Raw genomic sequence first — 20,932 nt, forward strand, 5'->3', positions numbered from 1 at the left:
CCATCCTCTAGCAATCACAATTTTGGCTGCTAAAAAAAGGTGAATAAGAATAATTTTCACATCATGCGCCATTACTGGCAAATTTAGATGGAGTAGGACGACCTCTGGGGAGAGCTTCAGCCTAAGGTTCAAAGCTACAGACACAAACCTATGTATGTTACTCCACAAGTTGTTCAGTTTGCTACACTCCCACCAAATGTGCTTAAACGTGCCTGTGGCTGTACCGCATCTCCAACATAAATGATTTATTGTGGGGTACATTTTATTTAATTTATCTGGAACTAAATACATCTGTTTAAAACCTTAAAATGGGTTTCTAGTAAATTTAACGAATGAATGTTCTTTGAAACTTCTATCAGTGAAGAACCCCAATGTCTGATATTAATGTCTATATTTAATTCTGCTTTCCAGGTGACTATAGCCGATGGTATTTTTTCTTTATTGCACATTTTGCTTAGTATCAAAGCTTTTGAAAGTGGTTTATTTATTCTTTTTGTATTAAAAAGAATATTTATCGCTGTGTTCAAACTTGTTTTTGATACTATTAAATGTGACATCAAAAAACTTTTAAGTCTTAGATAATTGAACAACTCTTTTGATGGTAAATTATATTCTTGTGTTAATTGAACAAAGGTTTTGATTATGTCTTCTGTAAATAATTGAGACAAACGCAAAATTCCTGCTTGTTTCCAATTTTTAAGGTTTATATCTACAACTTGTTGTTCAACAAATTCCAATTTTAAATAGCTTGGGATTTTATTTTCTATTTTTAGGATTTTTTTTATTTTAGACCAGCTATTCATTAAATGTGTTAAGGTTATATTGGGGTACTCTTTTAAGGGGAGTTTGTTGGTGTTCCAAATTAAGCCGTCAAAACGCAAAGCCCCTCCTGCAATTAGTTCTGTTTTATACCATCCTTCATTTTTGTTTTCTTCTATTTGCATCCTATATATGTGTAGGATTACAGCTGCTCTATAGTTGTTTATTATTAAGGGGTAAACTAGTCCTCCTCTACTTAGTTTTTGAGATAATGTTGACTGGCTCAATCTTGGCTTTTTGCCTTTCCAAATATATTGGGTAAAGCTTTTCTGGATTAATTCCAGCCAGTGGTTTGAAATATATAATGGCAACATCTGAAACATATAGTTCCATTTTGGAATAACGTATGAGTTAACTACATTTATTCTACCCCAAAAAGATATTTCTAAGTTTCTTCGATTTTTTAGCCATTTATTAAGGTTTTGTAGTAGATCTAGAAAGTTTATCTCCATAATCCTATTTACATCTCTGGTCAGTTTAACTCCCAAATAATCCATGCTATTGTCTACCCATAAGAAATTATATCTATCTTTAATCTTATTTTTGATTTGTTTATCCAGATTAATATCCAAAATCATAGATTTATTTATATTTAATTTATAATTAGATATTTTGCTGTAACTTTCAATTTCTGTAATTAGATGGTTCAATAAGGTATCAGGATTAGTTATGGTAATTAAGATGTCGTCAGCATATAAACTTAATTTCTGTTCTATGTCTGCTATTTTGTAACCGTTGATTTTTTTATTATTTCTAATTTTTGTCAGCTAAAGGTTCGATAGAAAGCAGGTACAATAAGGGGGAAAGTGGACACCCCTGTCGCGTGCCATTATTCAATTGGAAACATGGAGCAGTAATATTTGGTCCTTTGGTACGTGCTGATGGATTTGCGTAGAGGGCCATAATGGCTTTTTTGATCCAACCATCGAGACCATATTGCGTTAATACAGCATCTAAATAGGTCCAGTTGACTCTGTCAAATGCTTTTTCAGCATCAATCGACAGAGCCAAAACTGGAACCTTATTTCTATTAGCATTATCCAAAATATTAATAATTTTCCTAATGCTAGTATAAGAGTTTCTACCTGGGACATAGCCTATTTGATCTTGGTGTATCATCAATGGTAAGAGTTTTTTAACTCTAGCAGCAAGCACTGAGGCATACAATTTAGTGTCAACATCCATCAAAAATATTGGGCGGTAATTCTTTACGTCGGTAGGGTTTTTATTTTGTTTTAAAATTGGTAAAATGTTAGCTTTTAACATCTCTGTTGGAAGGAAACCTCTTTTAGCTGCAGTATTGAAAGCATTAGTCATATGAGGGCAAATTAATTCTTTAAATGTTTTGTAAAATAAATTGCTGAAACCGTCTGGGCCTGGGGTTTTAAACGTTTCTAAATTATTTATAGCTTGCAGTATTTCATCCATGGTTATAACTTTATTTATATCTACACTTTGTAATTCTGTTAGCTGAAACTTATTAGTTTTTTCCAGATATTTTTTTATGTTTTCAGCTGTTGTGGTTTGCGGAATATTATATAGCTTGCTATAAAAATCATTAAATTGTTGTCCTATATCTTTAGAATACTGTAGATATTCCTTAATTTGTTAATTTTTCTACCTTGTTTAGGCCCTTTTGTTTCCTAAGTTTTTGTGAGAGCAATTTATCGGCTCTATTGCCTTTAGAATAGTACTTTAGTTTTAGTCTATCTAAACTTTTGACTGTTCTTTCCATTAATTTTTGATTGATCTTATCCTTTATTACTGATATTTTCTCAAAATTTTCCACTGTTGGGTTTTGTTTATTAATTTGAGTTAATTTCCCTAATTGACTATAAAGATAAGATAAGCAGATATTTTTGTCAGTTTGACTTTGAAGCTTAATAAAATGTCCTCTTGTTACTGCCTTAAAGGCACACCACAAAGTGGGTGGGTCAATGTCTTCTGTCTTGTTTTCTTTAAAAAAATTGCTTATATTTGTTTCCATATATTTTTTATTAGCTTCAGTACAGAACAAACTGTCATTTAAGCGCCAACTATATGGCTCTTTTATATTTTTACCAATGTCTATTACAAATATTACTCCATCATGGTCTGTCCAAACTGTTTCCTTTATGTTGACTTTTTGTACTTTATCAATAAGTTTAGGGTCCATCCAAATCATATCTAGCCTTGAGTAAGAAAAGTGGACTTTAGAAAAGTGTGTATAGTCTCTCAAGTTTGGATTATATATTCTCCAAATATCAAACAGGTTGAATTCATCTTTGATGTTTTTTAGAAATTTAGCTTGTTTGACTACCATTTTATTTATTTTAACACTTTTCATTGTTTTTTTATCTAATTGTGGATCAATAACCGAATTAAAATCTCCGGCTAGTATTAAATTTCCTTCTTTTATTTCTTCTATTTTTTCTAAAATAGATCTTAGATAGGAAGCTGGTGAATAGTTTGGAAGATAGATATTGCAGAGTGTGAATATTTTAGAATTAATTTTACATATTATTATCAAAAATCTACCTTCTGCATCTTGTATCTGTTGAATTAATTCTACATCTATTTTTTCACCAAATATTATGGCTACGCCACATTTTCTTTTATCTTTATTTGAGGCTTGTAAAATAAGCGGAAATTTTTTTTCCCCCCCCATGTTTGTTTATCTAATTGCATCCAATGGGTTTCTTGTAAAAATCCCAAATCAATATGTTCTGCGACTAAATATTTATATACTAAAGACCGTTTTGTTGTTGTATTCATGCCTTGGACATTAAGGGTTAACATTCTTATCATTAGAATTTCTCGGAGCACTCGCACACCCTCTCGACATTGTGATCCTCCCTACTATCCTTCCTTGCTGCATATACAAACGTATAACAAAAAAACACATATCTAAAACCATAGGAGGATATCATCCTCCTTGAGCACATAGACTGTTTACTCACCAACTGGGGAGTCAGTCTAATTCTGTGTCTAATTAATAGACACTAAGTAGGTCTATCCGGATTAGGGTGATACTGCATAGTGATTCCTACTAATCTAATTTAAGAGAGAGAAAAAAAAAAAAAAAAAGAATCCAGTAAATCTAACCTATATACAGTGAGATATAAATGAGTGGTTTCAGAACTTTGTAAATCTCTCTCAATTTTTTTTTTATCTTTTGTGTCTGTAGCACCCTCTAAGAAAATCATTATGATAGATACATACAAGAAAAGCAACTAAATAGTTTAAGTAGATTTAGTCTAAATAAATATAAAAAAATAAGTGAAAAATTTTTCCAACAACCTTTTTACCAATGTATTTAATCTCATTGCGTTCATAAAAATTTATTTTTCTTTCCCTATCTCCTTCTGATATGGACATGTGCACATGAAAATGTATATATGTGTCTTTTTAAATGTATTCTTGTTGGATCTGTATTTATTAGACTGTCCCATTATTTCTTGTGGTTATTGTTTATGATAACCATATATTATGAATTGTGAATAAGTGCTGTCACTGCTAGCATATATAAACATGTGTCCCAAACTATGAATAATTCTTCTAGTGCCAACATAAATAAACATCTTAGGAAAAAAAAAAAGAATTTCTTATCTGAAATTCCTGTAAATATTAAAAAAAAAGAAAAATTATATCTATTGGTTCTATTAAATCTGACCTATATACAGTGAAATATAAATGAGTGGTTTCAGGACTTTATAAATCTCTCATTTTCTTTTTTCTTTTTTTCTTCTTTTTTTATCTTTTGTATCTGTAGCACCCTTTAAAAAAAATCATTGTGGTATATACATACAAAAAAAGCGACTAAATGATTTAAATAGATTTAGTCTCTATTCTCTCTGTTCCAACAATCTTCTTAATTTCATATTTTAATTCTTGCTAACCAACTCTTTGCTTCGTCTGCATCGGTAAAGGAAAGTCTTTCTTGTTTCCAAATGAATTTCAAGGAAGCCGGAATATTCCACTGGAATTTAATTTCTTTTTCCTTCAAAAAGTCCGTTAGCGTTGAGAAGGACTTTCTCCAACTTCTAGTGGTGTAAGATAAATCTTGCAGAAAATATATATCTTTATAGGTAGAATTTGATAGAGGAATGGTACGTCTGGCTTTAATCAGATTATTTTTAGCTGAGAGTGAACAAAAGGTCACTATAACATCTCTTGGAAGATGATCTGCAATTATGTTGGGTTTTCGAATACGGTAGAATTTTTCAATTTGATATTCAATTGTCTCGTGGGAGACTTCTTTAAATAAATTGCATAAATAGTCTTTTCATTTTTCTGTTGTTATATCTTCGGGTATACCTCTGAGCCCCAGAGGCTTCAATACCTAAGCAAGAGGCACGACTAACCAAATACTGCCATGAAGACCAAGTAACTCTCCAAACAAGTAAGGGACAATGTTATTAAGAAGTACAAGTCAGGGTTAGGTTATAAAAAAATATCCATATCTTTGATGATGCCCAGAAGCACCATCAAATCTATCATAACCAAATGGAAAGAACATGGCACAACAGCAAACCTGCCAAGAGACAGCTGCCCACCAAAACTCCTGGACTGGGCAAGGAGGGCATTTATCAGAGAGGCAGCACAGAAACCTAAGGTAACCCTGGAGGAGCTGCAGAGTTCCACAGCAGAGACTGGAGTATCTGTACATAGGACGACAATAAGCCGTGCGCTCCATAGAGTTGGACTTTATGGCAGAGTGGCCAGAAGAAAGCCATTACTTTCAGCAAAAAACAAAATGGCACATTTTGAGTTTGCGAAAAGGCATGTGGGAGACTGCCAAAATGTATGGAGGAAGGTGCTCTGGTCTGATGAGACTAAAATTGAACTTTTCGTCCATCAAAGAAAACGCTATGTCTGGCACAAACCAAACACATCACATCACCCAAAGAACACCATCCCCACAGTGAAACATGGTGGTGGCAGCATCATGCTGTGAGGATGTTTTTCAGGAGCCGGGACTGGAAAACTGGTCAGAGTTGAGGGAAAGATGAATGGTGCTAAATACAGGGATATGCTTGAGCAAAACCTGTACCACTCTGTGCGTGATTTGAAGCTAGGACGGAGGTTAACCTTCCAGCAGGACAATGATCCCAAACACACTGCTAAAGCAACACTTGAGTGGTTTAAAGGGAAACATGTAAATGTGTTGGAATGGCCTAGTCAAAGCCCAGACTAAAAATCCAATAGAAAATCTTTTTTTTTCTAAACTATTTTAGTTTATTTGGTAAAGTGACATTTCCATGTCACATTTTAATATATTTTTTTAAAATGCACAATGCTCCATTAATTTTCTTTTCATCTCACAGACCAGTTCTGTAATGACCACTTTATTCCCTCCCCACTTTTTAAAATTCTAACTTCAACTGAGGTGCATATGTCACATTTGGTAACAATGTCACACAGATACAAATACCTAGTTTTAACCAGGGGACTATATTTACTGTATTTTGACTTTGTAACTCAACATTTATAAACAGAGCATTTGATTATATGTACAGGGAGTGCAGAATTATTAGGCAAGTTGTATTTTTGAGGATTAATTTTATTATTGAACAACAACCATGTTCTCAATGAACCCAAAAAACTCATTAATATCAAAGCTGAATATTTTTGAAAGTAGTTTTTAGTTTGTTTTTAGTTTTAGCTATTTTAGGGGGATATCTGTGTGTGCAGGTGACTATTACTGTGCATAATTATTAGGCAACTTAACAAAAAACAAATATATACCCATTTCAATTATTTATTTTTACCAGTGAAACCAATATAACATCTCAACATTCACAAATATACATTTCTGACATTCAAAAACAAAACAAAAACAAATCAGTGACCAATATATCCACCTTTCTTTGCAAGGACACTCAAAAGCCTTCCATCCAAAAGCTCACCATCAACATTGCGTGCAGAAGCAACCACAGCCTCCCAGACACTGTTCAGAGAGGTGTACTGTTTTCCCTCCTTGTAAATCTCACATTTGATGATGGACCACAGGTTCTCAATGGGGTTCAGATCAGGTGAACAAGGAGGCCATGTCATTAGATTTTCTTCTTTTATACCCTTTCTTGCCAGCCACGCTGTGGAGTACTTGGATGCGTGTGATGGAGCACCCCTTCTCATTACAGAGATGCACATCGCCTAATATGCTTAATTGGTAGTAGGCTTTCGAGCCTATACAGCTTGGAGTAAGACAACATGCATAAAGAGGATGATGTGGTCAAAATAATCATTTGCCTAATAATTCTGCACTCCCTGTATATACATTTTAATTCACTGCGTACTGTGTGTACACAATTTATAATCCCTTTTTTTGTTTTTCAAATGATGAACAATTAAATTTAAAAAATCAAATTCTGTAAATTTTACATATAGTTCTTGTATATACAGTACCTCACAAAAGTGAGTACACCCCAAAGTGGAAATGTCCAAATTGGGCAAATTAGCCATTTTCCCTCCCTGGTGTCATGTGACTCGTTCCAAGTGTTACAAGGTCTCAGGTGTGAATAGGGAGCAGGTGTGTTAAATTTGGTGTTATCACTCTCACACTCTCTCATGCTGGTCACTGGAAGTTCAACATGGCACCTCATGGCAAAGAACTATCTGAGGATCTGAAAAAAAGAATTGTTGCTCTACATAAATATGGCCTAGGCCTTACAGCGGTTTCACAGGACAGGTTCCACTCAGAACAGGCCTCTCCATGGTCGACCAAAGAAGTTGATTGCATGTGCTCAGCGTCATATCCAGAGGTTGTCTTTGGGAAATAGACGTATGGGTGCTTCCAGCATTGCTGCAGAGGTTGAAGGGGTGGAGTCAGCCTGTCAGTGCTCAGATCATATGCGGCACACTGCATCAAATTGGTCTGCATGGTTGTCATTCCAGAAGGAAGCCTCTTCTAAAGATGATGCACAAGAAAGCCCGCAAACAGTTTGCTGAAGACAAGCAGACTAAGGATATGGATTACTGGAACCATGTCCTGTGGTCCAATGAGACCCAGATAAACCTATTTGGTTCAGATTGTGTCAAGCGTGTGTGGCGGCAACCAGGTGAGGAGTACAAAGACAAATATGTCTTGCCTACAGTCAAGCATGGTTGTGGGAGTGTCATGGTCAGGGCCTGTATGAGTGCTGCCGGCACTAGGGAGCTACAGTTCATTGAGGAAACCATGAATGCCAACATATACTGTGACATACTGAAGTAGATCATGATCCCCTCCCTTCGGAGACTGGGCCGCAGGGCAGTATTCCAACATGATAACGACCCCCTCTGGTGAACTCCATGCCCATGAGGGTTAAGACAGTGCTGGAAAATAACGGTGGCCACACAAAATATTGACACTTTGGGCCCAATTTGGAAATTTCCACTTAGGAGTGTACTCACTTTTGTTGCCAAAGGTTTAGACATTAATGGCTGTGTGAGGAGTTATTTTGAAGGGACATCACATTTACACTGTTATGCAGGCTGCACTACTTTACATTGTAGCAGGGTGTCATTTCTCCAGTGTTGTCACATGAAAAGATACAATAAAATATTTATAAAAATGTGAGGGGTGTACTCACTTTTGTGAGATACTGTATATCCTTGAATTGCATCCCATACATGCGTTTACTGTTTTGATTAGACTTCTATCATATCAAACAATATAGTATAAAATACTCTATATAGTAGAACAATCATTGAAAAATGCATAAATTATATAGTAACCTAATGCTTCATTCTGAGTTATGCATGTATACTCCATGCATCTCATGATATGTAGCCTTGGTGGAGGAAGCAATACTGCATTTTCAAAAATGCATAAAATAGATGTTATTATCTAAAAAGTGCCTGTAGCGTGATCACCGCTAAACCTTGAAGTGTGTTAGTGTATTTGCCTATGTAACCCATGTATTTGTGATTTCTTGTGTGTTTTACCTGCTCCCTGTTCGGGAGACCGTGTACAAACGCAGCCCATTCATCTTCCGAACAGGGTCCACCCCAATACCACATTTAGAGTGTTTATTTAGAATGTTCACACCTCACTAATGAGGTGTGAAAACCACAAACCGCAAGAGCAGCCTGGTGCGTGCCGACCCTGGGTGGTGGCCCATTCGTTAGATGAACGCCATCCAGGGGGAACATTCGCGGATTGCTTCCCACCTCTTTCAGGCTCCTGAACGAGGACCTCCCCAATGCCCCTTGGAGTGTTCACACCAATAAATTAGAATGTTGGTAACTTGCAACATAAGTGTTGTGACGAGACCAATCTCACCACTGTGCATTGGAGGAGCCTGGTTGCCTGCCTGCTGCCTTTTGACTATGGACCGGCATTTACATACTTTATTTTCCTATGCAGAAAGGTCTATTCATGTATTTCTGCCCGGGCGTTCGGTAGATTCTATCTACCGAACAAACACACGTCTATTGGCCTCCCAGGAGCCGTGACTAGCTAGCAGGTGCCGTTAATTGGCCACCCAGAAGCCGTCGAGCTCTGCCAATTGACCGACCAGAAGCCGTGGTTAACTGCAGCTTAATTGACTATATCGGGTGGCCGCGGCTACTCATACTGAACACTGGATGGCAGCGGTCTGCATTTCACACGCAGCCGGTTCATTCACGGATTTACTGAATGAACTCATTTAGCCCAGATAGCTATGCCATGGAGCCTATTCGTGTAATAAAAGACTTTGGCTCCATGGCAATTGAACTGTATGTGTGTGGTCTGAGCGCCATTCAGTAATACTGTGCGCTCAGACCTAAGCTATCTGGGAATATGTTGAATGTACCTGTTTTATGCAATAGCTGCACAGTTATTTATTTTTATGTATTTTATTGTCTTTTGCTACCATGTGTTCAATGGAGTTTTGCCTCTGTCCTTGGAGATAATTGGATTACTTCCCAATTATCTCCAGGATAGAAGACTCTGTTTAACTGGTTTTGGGCAGAAAAGCCATGCTTCATTTGGTCACAAAGGACTTCGACCTATCTTTTGAACCACTGGACCAATTTGGATGATTTTGACATATGTTTGTATTTGGAGTATGCTGATTCTAAAAATGTGTGTGAATGTATACTTTTAAAGTTATGAATAATGTGGAAAAACTGTAATTCTCTGCCTGTGATAATTACATTAACCCATTGTGTAAGGTAGTTGTATCACAGGCAGAGGGGAGGATTTTGTGCGGGAGTGTCTGATCGTATTGTACGTGTTTATTGGTTGTTTTACAAAACCCTGTGGGTGGTACTAATGTGTAAGAATAAGAAGAATAAGAACAATAACTCACAGCTCTGTCAGATCACTGCTTGACCCTCAACACAGAGCTTTGTCTCATTCTTGGGGGGATTTATTGTATGTTGTTCCAGTTCGACTGCTAGGAGTGTAAACCTTTCATATGGTTTTTCCTATTCGGCTGTTTACAGCATTCGTATGGTTCCGGTTCATCTGTTTACGGCCTTCATATGGTTTCATGTTCGGGTGATTGGTGTCTTCAGTAGCTGCCTGTATATCTGGAAGGGAATATCTCCTAAATGGCTGTTAACCCCTTTTATGCCTGGGAGTGCCGTTGGAAGTGTGAAACCGCAAGGGAAGTAATTAATGAGTGCTTCCCTGGGGGCCCGCTGTTCGTAAAGATGAGCGTCGGCAAGGGGGAGCATTTGTGTCCCGAAAGGATACGCTCCCCTTGTTGGATTTCACCCAGGGACCCCACGAACGGAGGCTGTTCATGCCGGTTACCGTTCTGGGGCTCCCTAAGATTGATGGGGACACTCTCTGGGGACAATGGCCTGGGAGCCCAGGAGGCAGAAATCTTTTCCGTGCTGGGACTCCCAGGTACAGAGAACCCTGGGTAGAAGACCCTGGGTAGAAGACCCTGTATTTGGGTGGCCGGGAACAAGGGACAAAGGGACGGGAGTTCCTGTCACATGGACAGGCCCCTGGGAGGGGGAGGACCCTGGGAGGGGACATTAAATGGTGGGAACAGGGGACAAAGGGACTAGGGTTCCAGTTCCGATATACGAACCCTGGGAGGGGGAGGACCCTGAGAGGAGGAGGACTCTGGGAGGGGATATTGTCTTTTACCTGTGTTCCACTGCCTTGCATGGGGAGAGTATAAAGCTGAGTGTGGCCAATAAAGCTTGTGGTTGTACCCCTGGAACTGTGTGTCATCCAGTTATTGGGGGAAAATGGGTCTGGTCAAGTATTAATAGGAGGTAACCAGCAGGGTTACCCAGGATCCTCTACAGTGCCACACCATCATTTTTGTGTGTCAGGTACACTTTAACATTTTTCTGCATATATCCTTGATGACATTGCTGACCAGTTTTATTAAATATGAAATCAGAAAAAGAACAGCAGAGAATTTTACATATTAGTGGATCTATTTTTTTCTGCATTCTTGTTTATCTAAAAAGTCAAAATCCATGGGGCTTATGAAGTAAGTCCTGGAAGGATGATTTAAACCACTACTGAGTTAAACAGTGATTCTTTTAAGGGCTTATTGAACAAGCTGCAATGGCTCTGAGCACATTGTATAAAGAATTTGCTTGAAATGCTGAAAAAACAAGGATATTGCAGGCTTTTAAATAAAAGGAAATCTTTTTTTTCAGTCTATTAAAGAAACATATTTAAAAATATATGTATATATTTTGCAGAAACAGACATATTTATTATTCATTGCACATCACCAAAACCCTTGAAAGATACCCAGAAAATGTTATATTTTAATGATTCACAATCCTAGCAAAATACTGGAATCATGTATTTAATATAACAAATAATATTTAATAATATAGCCAGTTCTAAATTAATTTCAGAATCATGTTACTAGCATATTGCACAGAAATAATTATGTAATAATCATATATTAATTATTGTATATATGTTTTTTTTTTCAAAAAAGCTAAATAACTGTATTTTAAAGTAGAACTAAAACGTGTGTGAAATTGACACTTTCTTCTTTCCAATCTAGTAACAGCTATTGAAGCGTGACAGAGCTCTAGGGCAACTTCTACATAGAAATGTTACTTGGTCATTCCTTTAGTAGTGCCCAGTATTGGCACAGTAGGGATTTAATTTTGTTTTTACTGGCATGTGTTTTCCCCTCCAACAACTCAGTTTCCTCACTATCTCTTTTCTTCATTTTAACCTGTTTTTGGACAGGGTTGGGAAACCCAACACATTTGGAGTCTACAAATATAGCAATCACTTATTGGAATTTGTTTAGCTATATGGAAACTGCATTATAAGTAATCATCAAATATTTTTTATTTATTTTTGGCAGGCATTGTTTCATTGTTTGACTGTATTGTATAATTTGCTGAAAAAATCTTTAGTGAAGATTGTAAAAGAAAGAAAAAAAGGTTTATTTATGTAACACTATATTTTCTTCTTTTCTATTGTGTAACACTATATATTTTTTTTATTTACCATTAGGTAATACTGTGTATGTTTTTTTTTTTAGTTCTTTATTTTTTAGTGCAAAGTATTGATACAATGAGCATGCGGTGCCACAAAAGCGCTGTGAACTCCGCTTTGTGGTTTAGTCCGTGTGTCTAAAAGCTAGCGTTGCGGCCTTGTCTTTTCTTTGGTGGAAGCGGACTATAAGGTCGTGGGAGGCCGTCGCAGGGTTTTGGGACCCTGAATATGTTCTCAATGTGGATGGCTTTGGCCACTTTCGGCGTGAGCAATTCCTTCAGGAGCCTGCGCACATAGTGTGGCAGCTCCTCGCTTTATATTGGCTGCTCGGCGATCGTCCTCCACAGCGGCAAACCGCCAGTCATTTTTGTGCATTTTTGTGCTCTAAGCCCTTGATCTCCGCCTGCATAGTGGTGAGGTGTCCTCCAGGGCACCCAGCTTTCCATTGATTCCCTGAAGCTCTGTGTGGAGGACGGCCATATCCGCCTGTAGCGTAGTCTGGAGGCCTGCCAACAGAGCCTTTAGCACCGACGTTGTAACCAGTGCGCCGTCAGGGTCCAGGGGCTTGGTCACGGCCGCAGGTAAATTCGGTTTATCGGGTTTGTCCTCCCCCAGGGAGAAATCGTCAGAGAAGTCGGAGTATGTTTCAATGTAGTCGGCCATCTTGGGCCTTGTTGCCTCGTGGGCTTGTCTCCACATGGCCCCAATATCGTGGCTCTGCCTTGGCTGGTCGGGCTTCGTTTTTATGGATTTTCGACCCATGTCGGCTCTGCAGCCCCTCTCTGGTATTTGCAGTAGTTTTGGGTGGCTTTGTTGGTCTGATATAGACGAAAATAAGTTTATTTCGCTGGAACTTCAGCGCCATGCGACTTCTCCGCTCCGCAGTTAGGCTCCGCCCACTGTGTATGTTTTTGCTCCGTTTACTTTATGTACATATCTATGAATAGTGATTATGAGGTATACTTCTAATAAGGTTTTCCAACAAAAAGCTTTCAATTTACCAGTACAAGGGGCAGAATTAGTTTTAGACCCACATAGAATATAAAGGAAATTGTTTTCAAAAATTACAATAGCATCACTTATAGGCTTAACAATCTTATCAGGACTTTTCTGATCCCTGTTAGAAATTACTACTGCTCTGCTAGTAATGGGATATGTTAAATGAGCCTTAGCAGGTTCCTCAGATTTGGATGCATCATTCTGAATAAACCCAACAAACCCTGTTTATTTTCCCTTACTCTCTCCTAAGAGATTCCATAGACCATGGCAGCCCCACAAAAAGATAACCATAGTTCATGAAATGCGGAGCAAACCCACAAACCCAACTATGATTAGTTTTGTTTTACAATTTATACAATTCAGTAGCTGTTTTAACAAAATGATTATCTATCTCCCAAGAAGAAAGATCACTTCGGTCCTCGGCCCGAGCTACATGTGTATTAAAGAAAAAAAAGGAGCTAACGTAGTGTAGAGGATGAAAAAGTTACAAAATGTAATAATGACAATCATTAGGAACAACATGAGTTTAACCAGTTTGAGATTCATGAGGAAAAACAGTAGAGTTGACTTTGGTTTAGACAATACTCCCCTAGACAATACTCCCAATACTCCCCTCTTATAAGGAAAGACAGTCTCCTTGGTCCTCTATTTTTCTTCCAGTGAAAAAATATTTTTCAGCGCTTGTCAGTTTACAATAGAAAATGTGGATCCAAGATTTAACCTCTGTGACTTTAACAGCTGAATTAGTGGTTAATAACACTTGACAAGGTCCCTTCCACCTTGGTTGCAACACGTGCTTTCGTGAATGGTCTTTTATCATAACATAATCTCCAGGAGCGATGGCATGCAATGATTGGTTTTCACTTGTTATCTGTACAGCTTTTACCTGCATATCGAGAGACTGTAATAGTTTTGTTAGCTACATGCAATATGACATTACTAAATCATCATTTATCTCATGAGAATTACATTTTATAGGTACCCTTACTGTGAACATTGGTATTCCCATTAGAATTTCATGAGGGGATAACCCATGTTTTCGAGCTGGAGAGAATCTCATAGACATTAAGGCAAGAGGAAGTGTATCAGGCCACTTTAACTTTGTCTCTGCTACAATTTTTGCAATTTTGTTTTATAATGTTTCATTAGCCCTTTCTACTGCTTCTTCTGACTGAGGATGATGAGAGCAATGCAAATGGTAATGGATTTTTGCTATCTATTGCACTACTTCTCCTGTGAAATGTGTTCCCTGATCTGAGTAAATGTACTGAGGCAATCCATACCTGGGTATAAATTCTTGTAACAATTTCTTAGACACTGCAGACACATCGGCATGGCAACAAGGATAAACCTCAATCTGTCACGTATTCATCCGCACATAAAAATGTGGTTAATGGAATATACTGTCCTGACAGGAAAAGTTGTGCCAAGCAACATTACTGTCCTGACAGGAAAAGTTGTGCCGAGCAGCAATCAAATCCACAAGAGGGTTTGTGCTGAGCAGCAATCATGCAAATGGAAACCTGATAATTGCCTTTGGGGTCAAAGGCCGGTTACAGCCAATCGGATCCACAGGAGGGGTATTTAATCCCAAATCTCCTCTTGCTCAGTGCCCTGTTGTGGTTTCATGCCTATGGTTATCTGAGAGTGCGTTCCTGATCTGTATTTTCTGGTATTTGACTTTGGCTTTGTTTTGACTTCCCTGATATCTGGTATCCTTGACTTTTGGCTTTCCCTCATCTTTGTTTCTGATTCTGTGTGCCTGACCTCGGCAAGTATTTTGACTATTCTTGGAGACGTTAAGTTCGGCCATTCTAAGGTCCGGTTATACGTTATCCTTAGTCCTAGGTGTGACACAGTACTGCATGCTAGATCAACTTGTAATCCTGACATTATGACATGGTCATCGATCCTGCAGAAATGTGTCAGCACATAGCAGCTTGTGAGAGAAAGCAAGAGAAGCATGATCACCGTATGGATCAATTTGCCCAGGCTTTTAGCACGCTCCTTACTAGGACGGCTCATTTACAACCTGAGGCTTCTCCAATTATGTCACCACTGCCTAATGTACCTCCACCTATAGTATATATGGCACCTACGATCTCCTTATCTCCTCCCTTGCATTTCTCTGGTAATATCCAGAAATGTAGGGGATTTCTCAATCAGATTGAGTACCACTTTGAGGCCTCACCTGGTTTATTTCCTTCAGATAGAGCTAACATTGGGTATCTGATGAACCAACTTAAAGGTAAGGCCTGAACCTGGGCTAATCCATTAAGGGAAAGTAATAAGAGTATCGCTCATTGTTACCAGGAATTCCTGGCAGAATTAAAACTGACAATTGAACCATTAGGCAGAGAGGAAGACGCCTGCACTGCCCTAATGCATATCAAACAAGGGAACCGGTCTATCTCGGATTACGTCATAGAATTTCGGACCTTGGCATCTGAGGTAGACTGGATTAACAACGGATTAATCGCTGCTTTTAAAAAAGGACTAGCCAAAGTTATACTTAACAAAATTGCTGCCAAAGACCTACCTAAGGGGTTAAATGACTTTATTACCTTTGTGATGCAGATATATAATAGACTCAGGACCAGGGAAATTACTAGAAACAGAACTAGATTCTCCAAACCTGTTGTCCCTGACCTCTCGGCGGTGTCTGAACCCGAACCTATGCAGATAGGGGTTACAGGACTGTCTGAGGAAGAGAAACATTATAGGAGAAGAGAGGGTCTATGCTCATATTGTGGCAAGAAAGGGCATATGAGAGATGTTTGTCCTATAGGTCCTTAAGGGGACAGGTCTTAGGTGTAATGGATACGTCCTCAAGTAATTCCCGAACCAGATTTTTCCTTTACATTTCCACCTTTTTCAATGATGAGACCCTTTCATGCAAAGCCCTGGTTGATTCAGGTGCGGCTGGTAACTTTATTGATTTGTATGTTGCTAAAAACAAAAAACACACTATACCAGTCAGGGAGAGATCATCACCTCTAGCAGTTGAGGCTATTGATGGAAGACCCCTATCTCAACCTCTTATTACCCATGAGAACTGTAACGGCACCCCGAGTATAGAAGGGATTAAAGCTGTTTAGGATATTCCCTTCCTGAATGTAAAGGCAGCTACCGAACACTCCAATCAACCGAACAGGAAAACCATACAAATATTCCCCCCAAGTATGAGACAAGGCTCTGTATTGAGGGTCAATCAGGAATCTGTTTAATGCAGGTCTCCCACCAGGTGGACACTCCCCTAGGGGACCTGGTGGAAAACTGGGACAAAATATTACAGTAACCAATCACGACAGTGCAGAGATAAACACTCCCCTTGGAACAGTACCCTCCTCTCTATCGTGGAGATAATTGGGACAAACTCATGGACAAAATACATAAAAATCTATAATTTACAATTTACCGAATGTAACCCCCATATGCAACGTATCCCCAGATAGCTTACATCTGAGCGCACATTATTACCGAATAGCGCTCAGATCACATACATACAGTTCCATCACCATGGAGCCAAAGTCTTTCACATAGTCTTTTGTTATACTAATGGTCTCCATGGGATAGCTATCTGGGGTGACTCCGTTCGTAAGGAAAAAGTACCGAATGGTACGGCATTCGTATAACTGTAGAACAGAAGAAGGGAGGTTGGCTGCTTCAGCAGTGTTCGTGTGAAAATAGTGTCCGTTTTCAGTTCCATGAAATCGTTGACGAACACCGCTGGGCATTCGTATGTCCAAGATGGCCACCGCCACATGTTCGTTCATACGAACAACGACCACCCAGCCGACATTCGACAATTAGGAATTGAGGTTAACAAGCAGCACACTTCCTTTTGGTAAAATAGGGGAATAAACGTAGGGACCGTACGGACAGGGAAATAGCCAAACAAACAGATGAACCAAGGGGAAATAAAAGTAATTCAAAGACAGAGAGGTCTGTCACAAGAATTTGCCTATTTGCATTACGATAGGAACTTTACATAAGGAAGACATTACTTTCCAGATAATCGCTTCCCATTCTTGTCCCATCGTATTAGGGTTCCTTTAGCTCATCAAGCATAACCCTTATATTGACTGGAATAGGGGGAAATACTGGAGTGGGGTAGAGACTGTCAGGAAAAAAAGCATGTTACTCATTTCTAAAAAAGTGGTCATCGTTGCTTTAGCAACAATACTGTCCTGACAGGAAAGGTTTTGCCGAGCAGCAATCAAATCCACAAGAGGGTTTGTGCTGAGCACAGATCATGCAAATGGGAACTGATAATTGCCTTTGGGGTCAAAGGCCAGTTACAGCCAATTAGATCTACATGAGGGGTATTTAGGCCCAGTTCTCCTCTTGCTCAGTGCCCTGTCAGGGTTTCATGCCTATGGCTATCTGAGAGTGCGTTCCTAATCTTGATTTTCTGGTATTTGACTTTGGCTTTGTTTTGACTTCCCTGATATCTGGTATCCTTGACTTTTGGCTTTCCCTCATCTTTGTGTCTGATTCTGTGTCCCTGACCTCGGCCAGTATTTTGACTAGTCTTGGAGACATTAAGTCCGGCCATTCTAAGGTCCGGTTATACGTTATCCTTAGCTGCTTAATCTTAGGTTACTTATCCAATGAGTTAACCTGGCAATGTAAGGTAACAACAATGATGGCAATGCTGGTTTCCCATTAGGGCCTTCCCATGTCCCCATTTAAATAATGTATTCCTTCTTCCAGAACCACATACAATTAATTAACTTTTTGTTCTGGAACTTCAAGGTAAACTCCATTTTGTTTTATGTGAATTTGTGGTATCCCAGATAGCTATGCCATGGAGCCTATTCGTGTGATTAAAGACTTTGGCTCCATGGCGATTAAACTGTATTCGTGTGGTCTGAGTGCCATTCACCTAAGAATGTGCACTCAGACCTGAGCTATCTGGGGATATGTGACATGTCTATGTTTAATGTATAAAAAGTAACTTTATGTATTAAAGCATATTACTGTATTTGGGTCCCCACGTGTGTAATGGAGTTTTGCCTTTGTCCTGGGAGATAATTGGATTACTTCTCCAATTATCTCCAGGGCAGAAGGGAGGAAGCCAGGATGCATTGTGGGGATGTTTTGCTTCTGTGAGTCTGTAATGTGATACATGTCTGTCTGTGTTACAGTCTTCCATTTGGTCCCCTAGGGGAGTGTCCACCAGGTGGGAGACCTGCATAAATACAGGGGCAGGTAGCCCTCAATAAACAGACCACTGCTTGACCCTCAACACGGAGCCTCGTCTCGTTCTTGGGGGGATTCACTGTATGCTGATAGGGACCGACTGCCAGGAGTGTAAGCCGCTTGGGAGCTTTTCCTGTTCGTCTGCTAGCAGCTATTCGTGAGGTTCCAGTTCGGGAGTTTGGAGTGCTACCTTATTCCCTTGTATGCAGTTCGGGAGTTTGGTGCATTCACTTATATCCAATTTGTGAGTTTTGGTGATTTTACAGTAGCTGTGCCTGTCTGTGAAAAGGGGATTATCGCCTAAACGGATTTTAATCCCGTGTCTGCTGAAACGGTCCGTTACAGACATTGACTCCCCACCTGATGAAGAGTTGAACACAAAACTATATTAGTTATTTTATAATATACTGATGAATACATGCAATAATCACAAAATGTATACAGTTTTAACCGAAAATTATTATATATGAATGTGAGTGGGAAAGTTGTACGGGTGAAAAATGTATTCGCAATTGAACGTAGGTGCAAATTCTCATACCATAACCATTTAACCCCCTGCAGATAGCCAAATAGAGCAAATAGCATGCATTGTCACTTTATTATTTATCCCATCTTGACTCAAAGCAATGTAATTTCCCTATATCCTTCACCCCACCTTAAGGCTATTAATGACAAAAGATACACACACAAAAAATACCAAACAAAAACAAAGACAAAACATAGATTGAATGCTACCATTACACAGTTTGGCAGCATGCAATCTATAGAAAACAGACAATGGTCTGTTGCTATTCAAAAATAAAAAATCAACTTGAGGCTAGGTTTGTTGGTAACCAATTGAAGAAAAATGTTTTTAATGTTGTAAACCAACAGAAAGTTACACTATCACATCTCTCCAGTGTGGTCAAATATAAGCCTTACATTAGCAACAATTCACCTAATCTATGTATTTATAATTATTAATCCAGCATCAAAAATAAATAAAACATAGCTGGCAGTGCAGGCGTGCTAAACTAATAAAAACAAAAATGTGGAATTTGGCCCACCTGACTGTAATTAATGAATTTAGAGGCCTATCCTTTGAAAAATATTATTATGTACTTTAAATGTATTTAATGTGTTGATATAAATATTATAAGTTTTATTCAGATTGCTTCCAGAACACTGAAATTGAGAAGCCATACCTTGGTCTATAGAGTATTACAGACTTTCATTGTATAGGAATGGAGACCACATCTGGTTCACTTTAGTGATGTTGAAGGGCCTGTTTATAATAACCTTTGACCTAAGCTTTGCTAGCCAGTCTCCCTCTGTATTACCATGGCTCATATTTCTAAAGGCATCTATTCATTTACTATGCATATATAACTCCTTTGTGTAGCTTACCGCCAAAACTATAACGTATGGCTTTTGTCACGATCCCGGGGAACCCAACACGCTAACACACACACAGACACACACACAGAAAGTGTGCTGTACCGGTCCTTAGAGTGGCCGGGCTAAGCACACAAAGAATAGTCAGGAGACAAGCCGAGTAAGGGGAACCAGAAAACAGAATAACGAGAAACAAGCCGAGGTCAAAGGGTAGGAGAAAGTCACAAAGTCAGTATAACAAGCCAGAGGGTACGTAACCAGAAAGCACACGTTCACAATCGATACTATAAAGCAAAGACCACAACAGGGCACAGATAGACAGGAAAGGTAAGTATATAAATCCTAGCCTGAATCCTGATTGGCTAACCACCAATCAGTATTAACAAACACACGTGGGGGATATCTATACCCCCCACTGTGTTTGTTGCACTGTAGCTTTAACGCCGGGTCACGTGAGTGACCCCGGCGCTTAGATAATAGTGCCGGCTCCCAGCGTGCAGCGTTAGACATGCTGCCGCTGGGAGGAGGAGAGGAGGACGCGAGCGGCGTGTCAGGAGGAGAGGACGCCGCTCGCTTAACGGTAAGGGGAGAGGGGACCGCGGGCGGCGACGGACCGAGGGTGAGTGCTGCGAGAGGATTGCAGCCTCCCCTCACCGCTGCCCGCGGAGCCCTGACATAACCCCCCCCTCGAAGACCGCCCAGGGGGCGGGAAGCCGAAGGCTTCAAAGGAAACCGCGCATGAAAGGAGCGGATCAAGGAGGGGGCGTCCAAGTCAGAGACAGAAACCCACGACCGCTCCTCCGGGCCATAACCCTTCCAGTCAACCAGATACTGCAACCGACCTTGAGAGAAACGAGAATCAAGGAGAGCAGCCACCTCATATACGTCACTAGAGACCGCGCGGAGGGCATCGGAACGCCTGAGAGAGCCAGAGAACCGATTACAGAGCAAGGGCTTCAAAAGGGAGGTGTGAAAGGTGTTGGGTATGCGCATGGAAGGGGGCAAGGCCAGGGAGTAGGATACAGGATTCACCCTACGCAACACCTTATAGGGACCAAGGAACTTGGGCGCGAACTTCATCGAGGGAACCCTAAGGCGGAGATTCCTAGAGGACAACCAAACCCTATCACCCGGAGCATAAGAAGGAGC

The sequence above is a fragment of the Pelobates fuscus genome, chromosome 2, assembly GCF_036172605.1.
Source record: "Pelobates fuscus isolate aPelFus1 chromosome 2, aPelFus1.pri, whole genome shotgun sequence".
Classification (NCBI taxonomy): Eukaryota; Metazoa; Chordata; class Amphibia; order Anura; family Pelobatidae; genus Pelobates; species Pelobates fuscus.